At 48.3% G+C, this 8,154-nt stretch overlaps 1 non-coding gene across 1 annotated transcript; it reads right to left on the bottom strand.

Moving 5' to 3' along the window:
• Positions 1–7,871: 7,871 nt before the first annotated feature.
• trnag-gcc (transfer RNA glycine (anticodon GCC)) lies at positions 7,872–7,942 on the bottom strand. Its single transcript has one exon. It is a non-coding gene; the product is annotated as a tRNA-Gly (tRNA).
• Between the last annotated feature and the right edge of the window lie 212 nt (positions 7,943–8,154).

The following is an 8,154-nucleotide window of genomic DNA, read 5'->3' on the forward strand; positions in this document are numbered from 1 at the left end:
CAAAGAGTTGTTCCTGGCCAGTGACAAGCTCACGACCGAGGCTGGAATGATGGTTTACTGGAGGAAGGTGAAGGGACACTCCCAGGTGAAGGGACCCGACAAAGACGAGAATGATGAGGCCGACCGGCTGGCTAAATCTGGCGCCTTAGAGGGTGAACCCTGGCAGTTCCAGCAGGAATGGCTACCCCCAGAAACCGTGGCTGAGGTCAAGGCGGTCACCCGAAGCAGGGCTAGACAGGATGTCGGAGCTGACCCTCAATCTGTAGTGCTTGGGTCACAGGGTTTTAACACCGATCTTGCGGAAATGCAGAAACAGGACCCAGCAATTGGGCTAATGTATCAGCATATCGCTGACCCAGTGCATCAACCTCTTTCGGAGCAGGTGCTGAGCCAGTCTCCAGAGCTGAAGGAGCTGGCAGAGGTGAAAGACAACCTAAAAATTATAAAGGGGTTGTTGGTTTGTGTACCAGTTGCACAAGGTGTCCCAAAGTGGGTAGTTCCCCGCTGCCATCGGGGGGTCATGATCCAACACGCTCATGACGAGCCCTGTGGGGGTCACCGGGGAATCAAGGCCACGTACGACACTATCCAGCAGGTGGCATTCTGGCCTCACATGGGCCAAGACATCGCCGCGTATGTAAAGGGGTGTCTGACGTGTAGCCAGTTCCAACCATCACGGCCCTTGCACCGTGCACCACTCCAGAAAAAGGGCATGACATTCCCCTGGTCCAATCTACAAATGGATTGGGTGGGGCCGCTGGTGAGGTCATCCAGAGGGAACAAATATTTCCTCACGGTTACGTGTGCATTCACAAAATGGATTGAGTGCCTCCCAGCACCCAACGACACGGCAGAGACAACTGCAGTGCTGTTGGTGAACCATGTGTTCAGTCGATGGGGACTCCCCCTGACCGTGGACTCGGATCGGGGAACCCATTTTACAGCTACAGTAATGGCAACCCTGTGGAATATGCTTGGGGTCAAGGCCCAGTTGCATATCTCCTACCACCCTCAATCCTCGGGCCAGGCAGAAAGGGCAAACTGAACGGTGGTTAGTATGCTCAAAAAGTTTGTCTCCACCAGCAGTAGGGACTGGGACATTAAGCTGCCCCTGGTTCTGATGGCCATCCGAGCCACGCCCCATTGCTCTACGGGGGTCCCACCTTTTGAGATGATGACAGGTCGGAAGATGACTCTTCCCCTACACTGTCTTTATGGGGTGGAGGACCTGAGCACGACGGGGGCTGCTACGGCCCATCAGTATGTGTCAGCAAGCACATCTGCAGGCAACCTTTGCTTTTGCCCAGAACAATCTGGGAAGGAGTGCAGAGGGTAGGAAAGCATACTATGACCGAAAGGCAGTTAACCAGGAACTCCAAGTAGGAGACAAGGTCCTGTACTTCCAATTTGCCAAACCCACAGGGGTGGCCCGGAAATTCTTACCCAGTTGGACAGGACCCCACGAGATTGTTGATAAGGTATCACCGGTAGCTTATCGAATTCGGATTGAAAAAGGAAGGCAATCTCTGGTCTATAAGTGGGTGCATCGCAACCACCTCCGGTTGTATCGCCCACCTCAAATGGCGCCGGAGGACACAGAATAGGGTTAAAAGTCTAAACCCGATCAAGAGGGGGGTGCCCCTTTGTAGCTGCAGGTAGTTAGGTACTGTAGTGTAGGTCCTCCTAGGAAAATATATTCAAAATTATAGTGGAACTGTACCATGTGCCTCATCTGTGTTCCAGAATGGGAATCCTAAAACTGCCACGGCTGGTCCTGACAGTGCTGTGGATCGCTTCTACACAGCCCCTTGAAGTTGTGGAACCCGGTCCTCCTACCGGCATAGTCCTGCAGGACGCTCCCGGATTGTTGTTAACAAATTGCAGAACATATACTCAGCGAGTGTATGTGCGGCTGGACCCAAGTGATGTGTTTCGGAAGCACATCAACATGAACAGTAGGGTGTCCCATCATGGCAGGCAGTGGGCTAAGGATGCTGTATGGCATGCCCAGCTAGACACTATACACATGCTCCGCCAGCTGAGGAAGGCAACAGTCAGCCAGGAGGAGATGACAGGCCTCAGCCGCCCCAAAAGGTTCTTGGGGGGTCTGATTGCTGCGGCCTCCGCCGTGGGCTCGCTATTTTCAGCTGGTCTGTTTGCTGCTTACACTGTCACCCTGACCACCCTGAGAAGGCAGGTGTCTGGGTTACTTAAGGAAATGCCAGAAATTCAGGACAGGCTGTATCAACAGCAGCAGCGGCTGGAAAGCCTAGGGAAAACCTTACAGGGCACAATATTAGCAGTAAACCTTCATGCAGCAGTGTTAAATAACACCCTCCACACCGTGGGCAGGATTGTCGACGTGTTACAGTGGGATTATGCTTACGTGCAACAGGTCAGGATGCTGATGCAGGATTTGCTTAGGGAGCTTAGTGCCACCATAACTAGCTTAGCCATGGGACAGATTCCAACTTACTTGGTTCCACTGTCCTTAGTAGAAGAAGTACTTAGGACAACCACTTCTGAGATGGTGCAGCCATTACAGGTACATTTTGCATACAGTCTAGGGAGTGCCATTCCTATACATGTCAACCCTGAAGCCAAGGAAATAGGTTTCCTGTTGAACCTTCCCATCGTGAGTGGCAAGGATATCTATAGACTCAAGTCTATATCGAACGTTGGCTTCTGGAGGGGGGACATGCATGTGAAGTTGACCACCCCACCGCTCGTAGCTTACCAGGAGGATGATCCAAATTTGTATCTTGTTCCAAACCTGGAACTGTGTATATCAACCAAGGATATCCACTGGGTATGCCCAAGTAAGCCATTCCTTAGGGACACAACTCAGAGGTTGTGTGGTATCAGAAAGGGGGCTGCCACTGAAAAGTGTAAAGCCACAGTGACGAGCAAAAGTGAGGTTAACGAACCCCAGGTTGAGCAGGTGGGAAAGAAATGGCTGGTCAGCACACCACAGTTAACGGTTACAATAACATATGACAGGCATGATACAGCTACCGAAGTGCAGCTACCCAACCAAACAGTTTTTCTACAAGTTCCTGAAGGAGCGATAGTGCATCTCAACGATTTAGCACTGTATCACCTGGAGTCAGAACTATACGAAACGGAACTCGAGATTGTGGACGCTTTCAGAGGACACGGCATTGACTTGGATGAGAGAATCCAAGAGACAGTAAGTCTTGAGGGTGTACAGGTAGTCGAATTTGTTCTTAACGACACAAACTTAAAAACTACACTGGTAGGTCCCAAGCACAGTCGTTGTGGATCCTCTGGGGCGCTAGGAACAATAAACGTGGTCATCTTGACACTGCTGCTGGGTAGCTGGATCATGGCTGGGGTAATGTGTTGGATGCTGTTCTCTTGTATCAAAGCCTTGCGGGGTAGTTTGAATGAGACAAAGGGAGCAATGGTTTATCACCGAAATCAGGTAACCACTCCCAAACGTCTGCCTGCTGCAGAGCTATCCGATACTGATAGTGAACTGCCGGAAGTTTAAGGTCTAGAGCTAATGATGATGCCCAATGCCTCATTCCTAGGTACCTTATAACTGAGAGCAGGTATACGCAACGTTCTTTCCAACACTATTTCCTGTACAAATTCTCGAGAGGTAATGTGAATATTGGGTGGTAGAATCCACCGTGGTACAACAAACATCACTTAACTCTGTTTTTGTTTTGAAGGCAACAACGCCTCAGGACCTCGTGACCTTCAAAAAGGGGGGATATGTAGCGGCAATGCTTGTTAATAAGACAGAATTAAGCGTTGGTATGCTCCTAAAGGAGGCCCCATCTCACCCTCCATCTCTGTGGTGCAGCCACAGAGAAAGAATTCATGCAAGCTGATTTAAGATGTTTTTCTTTTGATAAGAAGCAAGCTCCCAGACGGGGATGCAATTAGCTAAGCCTGGCTATAATGATCAATGGTCATCCACTGGCGCCTATCTGTCTAGGGAGTGCCGAATGGACATCTGGACTGCATTTCTAAGTGTCAAGAGTAAGTGACTTATATCTCACCTTGACCAACCAATCAGGGACTGGCAGGGCGTGGTAATACCACGTGGGTCTCCAATGCCCGCCAAACTCTCAACCAATCAGCACACATCTGGGTCTTGATCAAAAAGGGAGCGCAAGCTCAGTTCTGGGCTCTCCTTGGCCATTTTCACGCATCCTCAGAGACAATCACGTGACAACTGCTGTTGTCTGCAAAAGGACTTGGACTTTGTTCTAAGCGCGAGGCCGAGGATCCCGTACGTATTCAGAATTCTACCAACGTGAATGCTCCGCTTGATCAACGGCAGCCTACAGTTGGACCCTCGTCGACAACCTGAATAGCTTATTCAGAAGCAGCGCTGGACCGGGAACGAACCAGCTTCTTCCCAGGCAAAAGAGTGACTTGTGAGGACTCGCGGTCACACTCTGTGCATAGAGACTTTCTACTAGCCAGCCGGACTGCTGGTAGATCCCCTCGGAGCAACGACTGCCCTGCGCGCCGCAGTCAGATTCCTCCGGCCTTCCTACTCCGAGCTGCACCTCGACTGGTTGGCCGGTAGCCAGAGGACGCCGACACAACGCCCATTGGACAACCGCTGCAACAGAGCCTGTCAGCTGGTTTGGTGTTCGTGCCGGGAAATTCCAAATCCAAACACAGTGGATAAGTAAACCCCATGTTCTACATTGCGTCTCGAGAATTTAATTGTACCTCAACACAAGTTGTTATCAATTTAATTCATGAGTAATGTATTTACTTCCGAGTTTAGAGTAACAGTGGGTAATAACACTGATTAGCGATTTGGTAACCGAACGATATATATTGACATATATTCTCTGTTGTGTATCTCTTTGTGTTTGCATCTCTTCGAGATTATATACCTTGTATATTGATAACCCTCACAGTAAGGTCTGCCGCTCGTATCCAGGCAGACTAGTATATGTTTGGTGCACAGTTTATATTAATAAATGTATCTCGTGTATTGAACCCGTGTGTGTGCGTTGTTAGTTGTTCTGACGATTGATTTTCTAAAAGCCCCAACGAACAACCTCGTGATTACTGCTACAATTGATAATTGTCTCAGTAAACCCATCAAACCACTACACTATCAAGACCAGCCATACACAGTACAGTTTATGTACATACAGTAATGTTTATGTTCCTAAATTAATATCGTTTATGACCTTCAGATGCGTTATGCTCCTCTTCTTTTTATGCTCAGCTACTAAAATTTCCCTTTAGTGGTAAAATTCCATATAAATATTCAAAACTAAGCGGATTGAAATGTGCACAGTAAAGACATTAGATGATGAAATCTTTTCACTACCAACCAATGCACCACGAGTGCCCCTGTCGGTCATTTTGGCCAGCCAATCACTTACCGCGGTGCCCTACGGTGCCCTGCGGGTTGGTTACTGTACTACGGGTTTTTACCGCTCATTTTGAATGGCTGCATCTGTAGGTTGTCTCTCGCAGTGTTCAGGAATTGCATTCCGAAACTGAGTCAGATCAAAAGTTGTAAGAAAAGCACCTATGGTGTCGGTTCTAACAGCTTTATTGATTCGATGTTAAAGGCCGGAAATGGGGCACAAGACACGCGACCGCAAAAAGCGTCGCCATCTGCTTCCAGCTGCAAAATGCCGTTTGCGGACGCTGAAGCATTTGAACTTGAACTTTATTGCCATATGTAACCGGTACTGGTACAATGGAATTCTTACTTACAGAAGGTCTCTCGATTGTAAAACAAGTGTAAAAAACAAGACAAAGTGCAAACAGTGCATCAAGACAATGTACAAACAAACAATAGACAATGTGCAAGTAAACATGTAGACATTTCTTTCCAAGGCAGCGGGTACAAGCGATCTCGCGTTTTTAAACCACCAGGAAAAGCAAAAAGGCACTTTTCCTTGCTTGCGCCGGCACACAACGACGTGAGGAGGACACCGTAGTCAGCAGGATTCGAACTTGCGCGGGGAGACCCCAATGGATTTCTAGTCCATTGCCTTAACCACTCGGACACGACTACAGCGAGCGCCGCCATTGCTGCGTTCTTGCTACAATCTCACATGGATCGCGAGGCGCCGGCGGAAACCTTTTTCAAAGTCGTTCTCCATTAAAAAAAAAACTTTTCCAAAATACAAGCCTTGCAGACAGACACACCTCAGAGGACTTAAGGGTTGCTTCATGTGGGAATGATAAAGTCTCCCCGTCCGGACAGGAAAATGGCACTTTGTTAGACACAAAAAAACAATCAACAACAGACAAATGTCTACAAGCATTTTAGAAGCCGCTCTTGAAATAGCTCTTACATTCGTGTTAGACGCAGGAATCGCCTTTTTATTGACGCTCTTACGAACGCCATGGAAAGCAAAACAAAGCAAAGCAGAGCAGAACAAAACGAACAAAATAAAACCCTCACGTCCTGCACTTGAATATAATGCCATTACGTTCCGAAGCGGTATTGGACGTCATCCTAGCACTGCAACCCGGGGCGTACGGTATATGGGAACGAGCACACGTCACGAATTGTCTCTAATCACTCTCTGCACTGTAAGGCGCCTTGAAGCGTGCACCCTCAGCATTCATCTTTGCGCATCTGTGAAAGGTAAACTCTTGAGCAAACTCTGAACCAGACACTCAAACTCCAGCTAGCATTAGGGGTGGCATTCCCACGCTACTTGAACACTTTGTTTACGCTCAGTGCTGGATTTTGGGAACTTTAGGACGAGTGGGACTTTTCTTCTATCTGTCAATTCGTTTTGTTTTGGAGACTCTTGGCTGTCTGTGTTGTATAGTGCAGCTTAAATAAAACGTTTTCGAAAACTGTGCCGGCTCAAAAGTTGTAAGAAATCCTCTCCAGCTCTTTTAAGTCTCTTCAGTTTTGTCATTTAAAGTGAAACTAGATGTATAACTGGAGCCTCACTTATGCAAATGGTGAGGCTCCAGTTCGACATCTAGTTTTACTTTATATGACAGAAGTACGTCAGACTGCGCCGGACTGGGGGATCACTTCCGGTTATTTTTACCATCTTAAACATTTGAAATCCTCCCCTAGGCAATTGTGACACTTCATCTTGGCTCCACCTAGGACACTCTTCAATCTTCCATCACTTCTCTCTTCTCCCGCAACACTCTCGTCTGTCGGTAGTATGTGGCGTCTTTGCATTACCACCAATCTCACCACAGCAAGAAAGCAACAGGTTTTGGCAAGAGAGGAGGAGACTGCCTGGCCCAAACAGGGATCGAACCAGAGACTGTGGCGTCACTAGCACCACGCTCAAACCAACTGAGCTAACAGGCCTTGTTCCCACTGTCCTCTCTGTGCTGCAAAAAATGGAATTCAGGGAAGTTTCTTTTGTCCTTCTTTGAATAGAAAGCCCTGCAATTCAGTGTACGGGCTTTCTCGTGCTGTTTAATGGTTCTTCAAAAATTCAAATTCAAATCCTACACTGGCCTGAAGTGCCCCCCCATTTCACAGCATTTTTCAGCTGATTTAAATGTACCTAAAGGAGAAGCATTATTGAAGACCATCAATTACCAAGAGCTTTTGTCAAAGGTTTTGGTGGTCACTTTTAATGACCACAGAGAGCTATGACCTCGGTTTTACATCTCATCCAAAAGACAGCGCCTTTTTACCACACAGCGTCTCCGTCACTATACTGGGGCATTGGGACCCGCACAGACGTCAGGGTGAGCGTCCCACCGCTGGCTCCATTAACACAGCTTCCAGCTGTAAGCTTTGCTTTTCCCTGTAGGTCATCCTCATCCGGGTACTGACCTGGCTCACAGCTTCTAAGCTTCAGTGGGTTTTCAGTTGCGAGTTGAAAGGGGATGCAAGTGATGGAGCCGCTCGCTGCAAAAGCCACTGCATTGGCCAGGAATCGAACCCGGGCCTCCCGCGTGGCAGGCGAGAATTCTACCACTGAACCACCAATGCACGCTGCAAGGGTCTATAAAAAAGACGCTTTTTTACCACTCTGTGCTGGATGTTGGGTCCCAAGGGAACTTCTGGACGAGTGAGAATTTTCTGCTATCAAAATTTGGTTTCGGAGACTTTTGGCAGCCTACAGATGCAGCCATTCAAAATGCGCGGGCGATACCGCATTATTTTGCGGTACGCTGTACGCAGTCTACCGCAAGCTACCGGTA

Source organism: Atractosteus spatula, unplaced genomic scaffold, assembly GCF_055471065.1.
Source record: "Atractosteus spatula isolate fAtrSpa1 unplaced genomic scaffold, fAtrSpa1.hap1 Scaffold_24, whole genome shotgun sequence".
NCBI lineage: Eukaryota > Metazoa > Chordata > Actinopteri > Semionotiformes > Lepisosteidae > Atractosteus > Atractosteus spatula.